This window comes from Nannospalax galili, unplaced genomic scaffold (assembly GCF_000622305.1).
Source record: "Nannospalax galili isolate Female #2095 unplaced genomic scaffold, S.galili_v1.0 scaffold829, whole genome shotgun sequence".
Classification (NCBI taxonomy): Eukaryota; Metazoa; Chordata; class Mammalia; order Rodentia; family Spalacidae; genus Nannospalax; species Nannospalax galili.
In genome coordinates, this window is record NW_008360329.1 from 1525275 (window position 1) to 1540973 (window position 15699).

Consider the following 15699-nt stretch of genomic DNA (forward strand, 5'->3'; position numbering starts at 1 on the left):
TGGTCTGTGCTCACATTTATGCTTAAAGAGAATGTTCATTGCTAATTTCAGTTAGAGAATAGTGAACCTAAAGATATTATTACCCATCCTTATTCTGTAATCCTGAGTTATATGCATAGAGCCCTATGATGAAGGTTAAGAATCCAGTATTGTATGATAATATGGAGGGCTTACTTTTATGAAAACAGATCTCAGAGTGATGAACTAAGCTCTTTCAGCTTTCAGGAGCAAACATTCCAAACTCAAAATTCAGAGGATTTTGTTGCTGTTGCTTTTTGTTTGTTTGTTTTCATTCTGTTGGCTACACTACCTCTTAATTCTGGAAATGATGGAGGGATGGGAAGTTTTCATTTAGTATCATCTTGACCTTATGTAATTGCAATCTGAGTTACTGGACAGGTTCCCAGAGCAATGCTGGCCAGACAATGATGCTCAAGTCAAACGCCAAGGCAAGTTGAATGAGGAAAATCCACACTGAAGAATGCTGGTGATAGGAAAACTCCCTATTTAGAAATGACAGTTGGGAAAGAGACCCTGGCTCAGCTGCAGAGAGAGAAAGCCCTAGGGTCCTTTCTGGCCTTAATCACCCAACCCCCAAACTGCTGATTTCCCCAGTAATTTGGGAAGGAAACAAAAGAAGAGGCATGGAGGCGAAGTACAAAGCACGTTACTAGCTGGTGCCACTTTGAAGAGGCAAGGACAAGAGGCTTGTGTGGGGGTGCCTATCTTATTCCCAAGGAGAATCCTGAGAAATTCTTTAGGAAAGAGTTACAGCCATCTGTAGATGTAGATTTGCCTCTAGGTTTTCAAATAGTATAACTTTCGCCCTAGCAGTCTGCCCAAACTCAGGGGCGAAAGGGTAAGGGGGAGCAGAGAGAAAGTGGGGTGTTGGAAGGCGCATTTGTCCACTAGTGCACAGCACTAAATCCTGGAGTGACCCTTTGCTGTGCCCTGGGGTGATTTCTCTGTTGTGGCCCGGAGCACTGGATTGGAGCATCCCCAGTCTATCACAAAGGCAAGAGGTGAAGAGGTTCCAGCTTTATAATCTTGCTCTGTGTGTGTGTGTGTGTGTGTGTGTGTGTGTGTGTGTGTGTGTGTGTGTTTTAAAGGAAGGTGAATCCGACCACAACGGGTTTAGAAAGACTGATTGCCCGTTTAATATATTTTCGGATTATTTGAATGATTATCTCAATAGACAATTCTAGCTCTCAAATTCAGCGAAATGAACAATACTGATAAGGAAGATAAAGAGGGTGGGAAACCCACAGAGTCGGATGGAGCTGTCCAAACAGCCTCTATGACAGGGGAGCTCTGAGAGGCAGGACGCGCTGCAGAGAAAGTCCGCCTGCCGCTTCTGTTCTGTTTCACAGCCCAGAGATGTCGGGTGTATGAAAACATTCACAGAAAATCAGCATCCAACCCCGGGAGGGCGTCGGCCCGGTGCAGGTGCCCCCGGCCCCGGCCCAGAGCGGCCCCTTTCCCCCGCAGCTGGCGTGGAATGCGCTGCTCCGGCCGAGGATGACTTCATGCGACCGGCTGGGCGGCGGGAGCGGCAGCTGCAGCTGCAGGTGGGGCGGGGGCCTCGGAGCAGAGCGAACCCAGCACACGCGGCCCTGTGGCGGGACTGTAGCCCAGGGCAGCGGGCGCCCGGGACCCGCCACTCCATCCGGAAGGTAAGTACCCAGCCCGCGCCGACCACCCGGAGCTGGGCTTTCCTCCAGGAGGTTCACAAGGGGCTTTGAGGTACCAAACTAAGACAAGAGATAACCAAGCTGCATTCTGCAATGGGTAAAGGAGCAAGGACAGGGATTGAAATGACTGGCTAAGCGTTGGAAACTAGAGGAGAGGTGTTCCCCGGCAAACAAAGGGGCATTCCACCTCCACGTTCAAGGATGATCAACCATTTCCATACCAGGTTGACTTAGACACTGAAGAGGATCCATAATGTATAATAATCTGCGTGCCTGTTTAACCTTTGTGCCTTCTACCTTCACTTGAATATTTCCTGGCCTGGAAGCATCAGGTCCGTGGAAGCAGCTGCGGAAGTAATCCGAAATCTTGCTCTCATTATCCTCCTGGGTTCCCTCTCTTCCCGGGTACCACAGTTTCTTGACTCATTTCAGTGTCTCAATATCTGCCTCAATTCTCAGCCTTGGGGGTCTCCAGGTGGAGGGAAAACTTCCCTCCTCTCCTGAGCTCTGCTCAGTGTGAGCTGCACTTGACCAAGCTTCTCCCTTCATTTACCATCTTCTCTGTCAATCATTTCATTGATCTTTTTGAGACATGCTGTGTATATTCACTGGCCAATTCTTGTCAGATCTCATCCTTGTTCATTTCAATGACTGACTTTGTCAAGGACCCAGAAAGGGCATCGCCTCACACCGGGTTTCTTATTGGGTATTCACTTTACATAGTTACCCATGTCCTTCATCCAAATGCATAGAATGAAGCATCTTGCTTTGGGCCCAGGACCAGCTTGGTTTCCTGTAACTGCTTTCTTGCTGTCACTCTGGTTGTCTACCTAAAGGCTTGAGTAGGTTGGTGGGTTCAGGCAGCTGTCTCCATCTAGAATATAGGTCAAAGATGGGAAAGTCCACTTGTACAGTTTTCTCAAAACATCTCAAGTCTGACTGGGTGTAAGCTAATTAGCTGTCAGGGTTTAGGGCAACTATTCAAAATGTCAAGTAGTGTGTTTGCTCTGTGATTCCTCTATAACCTCGAAAGAGAGGCTTTCCCACAGGCAGGCAGAAAGCCAGTGAAGTTTGCCCAGTTTCAGCCTTAGATTATTTGATTGTCCTGGGGTTTGTCTCCCCACACACAGGTTCTTCCCAAGTGAGATTCCCCCCATTGAGCTCCTCCACTCCAGTCCTTATTCTCCTTGTCACCCAGGGACACTATTGAATAAGATGTGAAATGGTTAAGATGGCTGCTATGGGTACTGCGAATGTGTGCCTCACCAACAGAGCAGTTGCAATAAGCCAGACTGTGGGGTATCTGTGAGCCATTTAAAAGGAGATCTGTTATCTCTAAACCTAAAATTAAAGAGACAGTCTGACTTAACTGGCCTGGCATTTTATTTTAATAAATTAAAGTAAATCGATGGAAAAGAGGATAGAGTTGCTAGCTAAAACCTGCACATCTGCCTAGCTCGGTTTTCTATTGTTGCTTTGTAGACAAAGGTACTGATTCTATGAAGTTAAATTAGTCCACTATGTATTAGTAATACTTTTCTAATTAGCAGTCCTCTTGAAAAATCCTCTTTAGGAAGATTTTGAATTTACTTCTTTGTCTCCACCTTCAGCATCTGGGCAGAGGGAAGGGGACTGCTTACCACAAAGTGGACACTCCAGGAGCTCTCTTCAGGAGCTTCAGGAACTCAGGGGCATTTTTGTTTGTATTTTGCTATTATGTGTTGAGTGTGGTTTGGGTTTCAATGATTAAATATCTGAGATTCTAGAATTTTGTCTTAATTACATCAACTAGAAAAGGAAACAAAGAAGAAGATTGAAAATAAATTCTTTTCTATCACCTTCCCTAATTTAAAACCACCTAATGTATCAAGCCTTGTTCTGAAGAATAACTAATTATAAATATAAATGGAATAACTATTTTTTTTCAAAAAATTACCTCAATGTATACTAAATCAAATTTACAATTAACCATACAGGAACAATAACAGTTTCTCTAATGTTTAGTCATCTGTTTGGGTGAAGATAAGTGCCTGAGACTATCCTAGAGGTACTTAGAAACTGGAAGGGTTTGTTATCTGATTTCTGAGGAAACTGAAATCTTTGACAAGAAATTGATCCAGGATTAAGGGACTGGTGTTTCCTGAGCTGGTAAAACACCTGCGTATGTTTTCACAGATGAGCCTAATCCAGTAAGTTATGGATTGGAGTTAAAGAAACCTTGTAGGAAAGGAAAAAAACCAAGTTTATGAATTTTAAAATGACATTCTGGTAAAACTGAGGATGATGATGAAATGTAAGGAATTGCTGAATACAGACCTGTGGTGTTTAAACAATTTTGAGGATTGTTTACAAATTCAGAGCCCTAAGCAAGAATACGTGTGTATCCACACGCACACAAATGTGTACATATGCACATATATGCATACACACGCACATATATAATATGTCGTGATTAGAATTGATTTATGGCTTTATTTCCTTTTATTTACATGGTTCTCAGGAGGAGAAAATTAATTAGCTGGTGTTCAGAAATGAAGGAGGAATGAAAAATGAAATAGCACGCAGGATTAAATGCTAAATGAACTGCAGGAATTCTTGTTTAGCACAATAGATTTAAAGTCAATCAATTGTTCTTCAACCACACTTTTTAAAGAGCCATTTAGTATGGCAGGCAGTGTTATTGGTAGCTTAGTTAAGCACAAATTGAGGGGTCAGAGTTGACTTCTCATGACAAAAGGACACTCTTTTGGTGTTATGTTGCTGCCATTACCTACAACTGAAATAACCTTATCTTAAAATCATGAAAAATGGCAAAAAATACACAAAAGCAGGAAAAATATGACTGAAGAAGAAATGTCATTCAGTTTATCCAGTTCCACTAAGAATGGGAAGAAAAAAAGTCCTATTCTGGAGTTCTAGGCCTGTTTGGGTTAAAGAATGAGACTCTGTGTCTCAAACAAACACAAAAGGCTATTTTTAATATTACCAGTGGTGTCTTAATTGATGGAGTTCTGCAATATTTCATTCAGTTCAGTACTCCTGATAAGTAACAGGCACCATGCAGTGTGATACCTCTTCACCCAGCTCCTCACCAACCCTCTCCAAGTAACCCATGCCCAACCTAATACAAACTAAGATAACAGTTTGTTTAGCCATCCTGCCGTGTGTTGAAATGCTCCTCATACTTACTACTGCCTCTTCCCTGAAGCCTTCCCTCCACCCACCTTCTTTCCTTAATGAGATAAGCTTTCTTCTCCTCTGCTTAAATCCCTATAGTTCTTTTGATCTTGGTGCATCCTTTTATGTGAGCATCATTGTCTGCTCATTGCACACAGCCATAGAGAACAGTCAGGAACTGGATAAGCAGTTTTTTACCTATACCTGATTTTTACTGCTTAGCTATGTATATACATGGTAGGTATTCAGTGATTTGATTTTAGTGATTAATTTAGTGAAGATTACTTTGAAAAAGGCATGTTTCTATCCATGTTTCTCCACCAGATGACTTAGGCTTAGTATTTGTGTGAGAACTCGTTTAGTTTTCTTTTAATTCTTAATTAGTAGTATACATGATGAGAACACAGTTGTTAATCATATTACACAAAAGAAATTGTGGTATGGTATTCCAGTAAATGTATGCCCTTAGCTCATATGTGCAAAAATAATGGTAAGCATAGCAAAATACAACTTTAAGGAAGGCATTGAACCTGATTTCAGTATGCTTGCATTTGGAGAAGGGGAAAGTGTGTTACGTGTGAGTGCACTAACCCTAGTTCAAGGCACTTTTTGAGGCACCGTGGTCTCTGATATTTCCTGGATGCACTAGCCCTCCTACAGAGGGTTAAAATGTCTACTTTTTATGAGCATCTTTTCTTGGTTGTAACCCTTGGTGGGAGGTTCTCCTTCCACTGCCCTCTTTGTCCTAGGACCTGAAATGAGAGTCCCTTGCCAGCCTTGTACAGGCAGCCAAAGTGACTAGGAAGTATGTGCAGGGGACTAAAGAATCCTAGAATTTGACTCATGGAAAAAGCATCCTCGAAGGAACATTACACATTCCAAATGATTTATTTAGAGCCTTCCAACCCAAACCATCTTCACAATAAAGAGACAGCTCTCGAACTTCCAGTACCATGCTGCTACATATATAGAACATCACCAGAGGCTGACTGATGTAGTCTACCTTGAAACATACTCAGTTGTCATCAGATGAATTTATATTTCCCTCAGTTGCAATTAATTCCCTATACTGTTACTTACAGTAAATTTTTTGTCTTTGTCAAATGAAGGAAAAAATGATAAATTATGTTTATCTGCCTTAGGTTCTTAAATTCCAGTCTAAAGAGCTACATATTACCTTGAATTAACAGAAATGCTTTACTATTCTAAGCAGGTACTTAGGAGCCTAGAACTAGTTGGCAGGGTTCCTCCTGATGCAGAAATTCAAAGAGGTGTGATAAGAGCAATATTACTATTGAAAAACATCAAAATGAAGACATAGAAAATACAGCAGGATAACCTCAACTGCCAGCATCTTTATATTCCACCCCAAATCTTTTTGCTTGTAGTTCAAAATATGATAACTTTATAAGCACACAAAATGAATTTGATTTTTAAAGAAGTTTTATAATAGCCCCACTCATGAGATAAAGTTGCATTTTATTTTTCAGTAGAGCTTAAAACTTTAGAATTTGGAAATTGTGACAAAGTATGCACATATATTTTGGAGATTAGAACATTTATACATTTTAATGTGAATATGTGATAAGTTTTATGTATATTAAAATTAATATACTAATTTATATAAAATTTTTAAATTGGAATAACACATCAAACTTACAATTTTTAACTATTTTAAGTGTATAACTCACTAATATTAAGTGTATCCACAATGTTATGTGAACATCATGTTATTCATTTGCAAAAGTTTTTCATCATCCTGAACATATTCTCTACCAATTAAACAGTATCCATCATTTCTTGTACCCCTCAGTTCCCTAGTAAACTCTATTTTCTATGCCTATATCATTTTAAGTATTACATAGAAGTGGAAATATACAACAGTTGTTTTTCTCTGGCATTGTACACTTAACATAATGCTTTCAAAGTTCTATGCATATATCACATTCTGTGCTTTTTAGTTGTGAAACATTTTCAGTACATTGTATTTCTGTCACACACTGCATTTGTAGAAGGCTAGTTATTTGCACTATATGCATGCCATAATTGATTCACTCAAAACAAATTCATAAATATTTATTGAGTTCAAAATTGTCTTGTGATTTCAAGCAAAGAGGTAACAGATACAGTATTGTAGGTGTGTTTATGTCAATGATTTTTCATTTGGTGGAAGTATGCCTATGGTGAGATGGAGTGGTCCTGCTGAGTCAAAGATTCTGCCCAGATATTTATGTTGAAATACATACATTAATTATAAAAAATGTAAGTTTCTTCAGAAAGTAGTATTTATGTTTATTCTGGAACCATTCCAAGTTATTTTATAGATAATGCAAGTAATATAAGGGAATTCATTCAGCATGATCTAAGTATGGACATATTCTCACTTTTTGTCATTGTAGTTTGTATAGGAAATATACTTGCACAAGTATTGAAAGTTTTAATGTCTCATATATTTTGTAATTTCAAAATATTATACAGTGCATCACAGATGTCTGTCAAGTCTTATAGCAGCAAGGTATAAGTAAAAAAAAATCTGCAGTAATTTTTAAGTTCTAAAAATGATTTGTTTTTAGATTCAAATATATGTACCTGCAGTATGGCAAATCAGTAATTTTCCTTAGTTTCTCTCTCTCTTTAATGCATTTTGAAATAAGGTAACTAAATCCAAAAGATACATGTAATAGTAAAGTTGAACTACACAGTATTTGGAATATGGAAACCATAAGCAAAATTACCAGAATTTCATAACTCACTGCATGAATTGGTCTATGTTGTATTGTACAGGAAAGAAGAAACACAGGACTTTCTAGAGATTACATCATGTATTACTTGAATTAGACATTGGTATGCTAAAAGATGAGAATGAAGTAACATACTTTATGACATATTTAGGGGGCACTTAAGCAAAAGAGTTTCAAGAATTTTTTTTTAATGGACAAATTCATTCTACAATAGAGCTGATCCTATGCATATAACAACGCATTTTATGTATGTCTTTTCTTTGGTTATAAGAGGTGGGGAGAGGTATTGATAAACAAGTCTCTGTTTACTTGCTTTGTCTTTATTGCTGTTTGCTTGATTCTCAGAAAAGCAAGCTCAAATAACCCTTCTGAACTTTTCCTGAATAAACAACACGAACATGCCTTCTTAAACAACATGCAGTGCCTGAGAGACTAAGCAGAACAAGCATTAGTATTTTTTTAATTGCAATAATAACCACAGGATAACATAATGATTTTTTTCTTTTGTATAACTTAGAAAAGTCAGTAATATCTTTAATACCCTTTCTTACACTTTTATCCATGATCTGTAATTCTCAGCTGCTCTTGATAACTATAGTAGAGTGAAGGAGCAGCTAGAGGAAAATACCACTATCCAGTTACAAACTCAACCCTGCTAGAATGTGCAGGAATATCATTAAGCTCTGGTGGGATCAAATGGTGTCCCTGAAAATATTCTTTTGCATTCATCTAAATCAAGTTCAGATTGGAAGCTTAGCAAATTTTAAAGACTGAAAATATATCAGTATTTTAGAGAAAAAGAAAATCAAATTCTTGGGTTTCTAATTATAAAGTATGGTGACTGGAGAATAACATTTTTTCAAGAATGTTTTATTCTGAAAAGAGTATGGCAACACTTCCCTCAGAAATAAATTGTGGGGGCTGGAGACATGATTTAGCAGTTAAGAGCACTTACTGCTCTTCCAGAGGATCCACATTCAGTTCCCAGCACCCACATGGTGGCTAACAGTTTGGCCTCTTCTGGCCTCTGAGGGCCCCAAGTACACATGTGTTACACTTACATACATGCAGGCATGTATATGACTGCATATACATAAAATAAAAATAAATAAAATTTTAAAAATTAAAAATGAATAAATAATGATAGGTCTTTGTCATCCAATCAGTCTCTCATCTGTCTTTCATGAAAGTCAAGAGTTCTTGTGGAAAATGCCTTCAGCAAATTTGTACTTTCAGCTGAGATACACAATGGGGTTGACATTCTTAATATTGTATCACATGACCAGGTTTGTTAGAATCACCTAATAATCAATACAGAAGTTTCATGAAGAAGAATGCCCATTGATGAAAGTTTGAAAAGAGATAGCTGTTGATCCTATCAAAGAGAAATCTAATAGAGGTGCCTCTCATCTTAATTCAGATGACATAACAACAGAACTACAAATCAAGGCAAGAGACTAGTGTTTGATATATATTATAACTGTTAAAAATTTCTAATGAAGTTAATCAGTATCTTAGAACAGCCACTCAATAAATCTAAACCTTTATTTGTATTATAATATTAAAGCGTGGCATTTTTGCACCACCAGTGGTCGTAATATCTCTATGGTTATTATATTTAGTATGGACATACAAAAATATTTGTTGATCCAATTAATGAATACCATTCATTTTTGAAAGATTCCCTCTTGGCACAAAACAATTGGAGGTCAGCATCAAGCCCTTCATAATCACAGGTAGATGTGAATCATGGGTAAGACTACCTTCTCCCGCTTCCTACTCCCTCCCCTGTGTTCTGATATGGCGAGGATTAAAGATGTGACATATCAAAGTTTGAAATATATCTAATGAACAATTCAAATCTCTCAATCCCAGGGCAGATAACAAAAGACACCCCTTTCAGGGGCTGGAGAGATAGATGGCTTAGCAGTTAAGAGCATTGACTGCTCTTCCGGAGGACCTGAGTTCAATTCCCAGCACCCACATGGCAGCTAACAACCATCCGTAACTCCAGTTCCAGGGATCCAACACCCTCTTCTGACCTCTCCAGGCATTGTATGATATGGGTGTACTTACACACATGCAGACAATACACTCATACACATAAAATAAAAATAATAAATAGCATATTTTTTTTAAAAAAACAAAAAACACTCCTTTCTTTAGCTACAAGTATTGTGGACTTCAAAACTTCAAAAGAAAGCTAATAAAATATTAGTATTCCTTTTTATTTCTGTTTTTCAATCTCATTTATTATGAAGAGCATAACCATAGAGAAAGTAAAATCTCAGTCAATTGAAAAGTGACTCTACTGAAATCCTGATTTGAGCTTGTGGACCTATAACATTTTCATGGAGGTTCTGTGAGGTCACTAGTCACCCCCAAATTGAACCTAACATTAAAATGATCTGACAGAAAACTAGTCCCGTGAAGGAGTGGATGGGGTTTGACGTCTTGGTTATCGTAGAAATAGAAACCTGTCCATACAAGGTGCTTGAATGTTCTAATACCCATTTCTTCAAAGGAAGAAGAAACATGCTTGAATGTTTTAATACCCTCTTCTTCAAAGGGAGAATAAATGAAAACTTTGAAATGTTATGGAAGAAAGAAATTGTGTGGATTTCAAAATGTTTCTCTATAACAATAATGTGGTATTTTGTTGTTGTTGGTGGTGGTGAGGATGATGTTCTTTTTCTGTCTTTCAACAAATTGACAATTTTATTTAGACTGCCAAGGCATCCTTTTCGCTATTTTCAGTATCAGTCAAAAAGCTTTAAACAATACCTTCAAAGTAGCGTCATCACCTGGTCTTGTTCCTTTGCTCTGTCTGTTTTCATTTTGAGGGGTTTAGCAATCACTTATGTTCTCATTTTCTTTCAAAAAATGAGATTATTTTTTGAATCCATTTGAAGCAAGGTGACTTAACAGTAAGTTGCTTTACTTCTGTGAGTTGTTTCCTAATAGTGAAAACAGGAAAGTCAGGTTGGTTGTGGTAATTACAGGAAAAAACACAATAAGCAAGTGGGATGCCAGCAGTTCACATACTCAGGAGGCTGTGGCAAGAGGATTTCTAGTTGTCTGGGATACATCGTGGGACTTTGTCTGGAAACAAGTAAAGAAAGGGGGATGGAGAGATGACTCATCAGTTAAGAGCACTGGCTGCTGTTGCAGAGGACTTGGGTTCAGTTCCCAACACCTACGTGGTGGCTAACAACCATCTATAACTCCAGGTCCAGGGGTTCCAATGCCCTCTTCTGACTTCTGTGGGCATTGCACAACACAGGTGTGCTTACATGCATACAGGCAGTAAACTCATTCACATAAAATAAAAATAATAAATAAAATTTAAAGACAAATAAACAAACCCAGAACAAATCATAAAAGAAAAAATTTACTATAATTTCTGACAGCTAAGCTGTAGTAGTAAGAATGAGTAAATATTTTCCATTTTGATCATTTTTTTCTTGTAGTAAATTTATAAGTAGACCTCATTACCACATCTTTTCCCAAGTATTTATGAGCTTATTCCCATCTCTACAGTGTAAGCCAAACTGAGCTAAGAAAGTGACCAAGCCTCCCTGGATGATGTTTCAACTCAGATCCTGCCCCTGAGAGGGGAGGGCTGATTCAGCTCCACTCCACACCAGGTGATGGGCTCTGATCCTGCAGTGCTGTGAGAAGTAGGCTTAGCTTCTATTTTTGACTTCCAAGTAGTTGATTGGATGATCTGAGAAAATTCAGTTGGCTCATTATCTACATCTTCTTTTCTTTCTGAATCATGCCATATGTTACTCAAGTCTTCAATGACTCATTATCAGAAATAACAGGATGTTAAATAAGGGTGTTGAATTCAGAAGCAAAGCGCCTTGTGAAAATGGAGCTGCCTCCTTCCTGGAGAACAACAGTTGACATTTTCTTTTCTCAGAGACAGTATTAAGGTTCCTGGAAAAGAACATAGAAAACTGTTAACATTCAACTCTTCCTCAAACAAAAACCTTAAAAATTCTGCTAGTCTTATCTAGATAATACACATTTTTTTGTAAACATGGATGAAAATTTATATCACTAATCAAAATGGTTAAATTGTCCAAAAAGAAAGTTAACCAATAACTTTGTGTTTTACGGGGTGCTCTTTTGGACCTCTAATATGCTTTTGTTTTTTGAAGCTCCATAGAATGGTTCATCAGTAGGTACAACTGATTGGATTTGATTAATAACAACTTCAAACTAAAATTTACAAAAATAAAAGTAGTACTAATACATATTCTCTGATGTGATAATGATTAAGGGGATTCTTCAAAAGCAGATGATTTCTATTTTTCTTTATAATGTGGCTTTTCCTTATTAAAATGTACCATTTGTGCTGGATGAAACAGGTACAAAACTCAAAACCAGCAAGGACTTTTTTAGTTTGCAAATCACAACTGAGATGTCTGAGTTAGAGAAATGGCCCAAAGTTAAAGACTGTAATGTTTTTGATGAGGCCCCAGTACCCACACCAGGTGGCTTACAACCACTTAGCTCCAGGGTCTCTAACACCCTGCTCTGGACTCCACAGGCACTTTGGCTCATGTACACATATCCACATACAAACCCAAACACATACACATAATGAAAATCAAAAATAAATCTTTTTTTTAAAGTCAGATGTCTGTGGTGATTGAAAACTCCACCTAATGTTACAGTGATTCGATCTGATTGGTGGTCTCTTCCTGTTTATGTGGGACTAAAATATCTGCATTGCTTCAAGTGAAAGACATACACCATTATTAGATATATACTAAATTCCAAGCCAATATTGTATAGCACAGTAAATTCATTAAATGTTCAGCAAAGACTTGAAGGGGAACCTTAACCTCATTCTAAAATGTCATGTTGTAAACAAGGAAAATACCTGTGTGAAGGAAATTTCTGCATGCATAGGTGTGTTACACAGGAATGCATGTGTTTCATATGTACTATAAACTAGTTTTCTTTAACCAGTTATGTGCAAATAGATGTTCATAGATTTTATGTATGTTATTTTATTTCAAATATTTATCTCTACAAAGTTGAATTTCATTTAAAATAAACAATTGTTTGGTGAAACATTTCAATAATACATGTTTTCTGAGTCAAGTTTTATAAAGGAAACTTTTTCAATGAAAGATTATTATTTAAACTTACAAGAACAATTTTAGGATATCAAATTTGTGCTGTATAGTTCTAGTTGTCAGCTTTGACACACCTGGGTAGAGGGACCCTCAACTGCAGAACCGCCTCCATTAGACTGGCCTGTGGCCATGTCTGTGGGGTATATTCTTGACTTTTGAGTGATGTGAGAGCGCCCAGCCCATTGTGGGCAGTGCCACCCCTGGGCTGGTTGTTCTGTTTTGTATAAGAAAGCAAGCTGAGCATGGGACAGGAGAGCAAGCCAGTAAGCAGCATTCTTCCATTGCCTGTGCTCCAGCTCCTCTTCTAGGTTCTGGCCCTGAGTTTCTACCTTGGGCTCCCTCAGTAATGAACTATGACCTGGGAGATGAAAGCTAAATAAGCTCTTTCCTCTCCAAGTTGGTACTGATCAGAGTGTTTTGTCACAGCAATTGAAAGCAAACTAGAACAAAACTATTCCTTTAATACTCAATATGGATTTGCATATTTTATATAAATATCCAAGCACTATATTAAATTTTAGTGGTATAAATTTACTTAAATGTTTCTAATGTGTACCGTTACTACTATTACTTGTTACTACTATACATTTATGTGAGAATAATCTCTTGACAGTGGTCTTTCAGCTTGACAGGCATGCCAGTTTCATTTGATTGTTTTGTCATCAATTAAGTTTTTCAGCCTCCCTCCAGACTTTTTTGTTTTGTCCAGTGCAAAAGACATTCTATTGCGCATCTGTGTTTCATACCATAAATCTGGTGCCTTTCTGAATCCTAATTTTGTAGATTTTCATTTGAATAGTGTTTTAGGATACAGACACGTCGACTGCGCACCATCAGATCTCTCACTCTTATCCTAGAGAATGTGCAGAGAAGCGAGTAGGCCAGCTGCATCATGGCAGTGTCCATACTTTTTCTATTCTCCTTTAAGAAAGTTTTAAACTGTATTTATTATTTTTATTTTGTGTGTATGAGTGTTTTACATCCATGTATGTAAGTGCACCCATATAGCACAATGCCCATAGAAGCCAGAAGAGGGTGCTGGATCCCCTGGAACTGGAGGTAAAGATGGTTGATAGTCACCATGTGGGTGCTGGGAACTGAACCCAGAACTTCTTCAAGAATTGCCAGTGCTCTTAACCACTGAACCACCTCTCCAGTCCCCTCTTTTTCTATTTTTAATAGCATGCCCTCTCTAACTAAAATGAGAATCTTAAGAATGGACATTAGAAAGTCCCAAATTAGGACATATACCAAATAAATGGCATTTTTTAAAGTCAGAGAACCAAATCTGTTCTGACATTTATTTCAGCTGCCTTCACTATCCTAACTCAAGGAGCATGCTGTGCTTTAAAAGTTCTTTCATTTTAGGATGTTGTCCACTTATGATTGACTTATACAGTTCCTCCAGTATGACCTGAAGAGCATCTTTGTTTCATATTTCAAATTTAAACTCTTCATTGATAATATTGCTAGTTTAAGAATACAGTACATAAAATATTATTAACATGTTGAAAATTTTACAACTTTAGGGTTATACTAAATCTAAAGGTTACTGATGTTGTATTATCCCTCATTTAGACTTTCTGCCCAGATAGTCACACAGCAAGATACTGATAGCAAAAAATGGAGTGGTTTGAAATATTGCCTATACAATGTTTTGTTAATTGACAAGTTACTACTGAGATTAAATATATTTGATACTGAATGCTTGGAAATTCATCAGACCATATAATTGTGATCTTAGCTGACAAATGACTGCCAATGCAGTCTCCACATTTTGAGTCTTAACAATTATTAACGTAATATAGAGTAGGCAATCATTCTATAATGTTCATTTAGATTTTTTTTAAAGCTACACTTCTATTATACTTAAGAATTCTACCCTCTCAGTTCATAAAAAAACAGTCTAGAACTTTTACATAACTTTAAAAGATCTCAATCTCAAACAATTTTATATAAAAGTACTAAAGAAAATATACACATGATCTTTAATTTAAATTGAATTTAAATATAAATATTAGAATAATCCTTGAAACAAAATTATTAAGTGCACTAAAATAGTGGCATCCTTTAAGACATATGGAGTGATGATGTATTTTTCTGGGCTATGTATACGTCATGTTTTTCATTTATATAATATATTACAAGTGCTACTTTTTTCCCAATACATTTTAATTGAATTTTTGTGGCTTTCGTACAGTATATTTTAATCATATTGGGACCTCCCCTACTTCCCACATACTTTCAGAAGTTAGGAATTGTAAAATACTTAGAGTAGGAAATAATATAAATGTAAATAAACAAAATTTCCATGTTATGAAATGTCAGCTCTAAACATTAGAATGTTAAGCAGTTAATCATATATAGTGGTGTATATTCACAATCTGTTTTGAATATCATGTATATAGGAGAAAAGATCCAAAGAAAATTTGAAATTGAAAAATCAATTATTAGTGACTAAATCAAGAAAGAGACTCAGTGTGCTCTTACATCTGAATTACCAAGTTCATTTAATATATATTCACTATTTTTAGAACTAAAAAAGAATTCACTTGTGTGGATGTGTTTAACATCTATATATTGTTAAAACTCTGACACAATGCTAAAAGGCAAATGTTTTCATAGATTTCTGGAAGAACTAGGTTGATAATTCTCCATATAGTAGAAGAAGGGAATTTTTTCCTCATCCTTGAATAAATACCATGGATTATATTTTAAAAGAATTATATAATTCTAGGGGCTGGAGGGATGGCTCAGTGGTTAAGAGCACTGACTGCTCTTGCAGAGGACTCCGGTTCAATTCCCAGCACTCACATGGCAGCTACAAACTGTCCTTAACTCCAGTTCCAGGGGAATCCGAAGCCCTCTTCTGATCTCCGCAGCACTGCATGACATGGGTACACTCACATATATGCAGGCAATAGACTCATACACATA

General features: G+C 37.3%; 1 protein-coding gene across 3 annotated transcripts in view; it reads left to right on the forward strand.

The window, feature by feature from the left end:
• Nucleotides 1–1353: 1353 nt before the first annotated feature.
• The window catches only part of Pkia (cAMP-dependent protein kinase inhibitor alpha), a 95629-nt gene continuing 81283 nt past the window's right edge, over nt 1354–15699 (forward strand). Inside the window, exon 1 of one of the 3 annotated variants that reach the window (XR_003848319.1) lies at nt 1354–1673. The gene's annotated coding sequence lies outside the window, so the exon portion shown is untranslated. The remainder of the gene's footprint in view (nt 1674–15699) is intronic. The other 2 variants (XM_029560162.1, XM_008826054.3) reach the window with 2 other exon arrangements.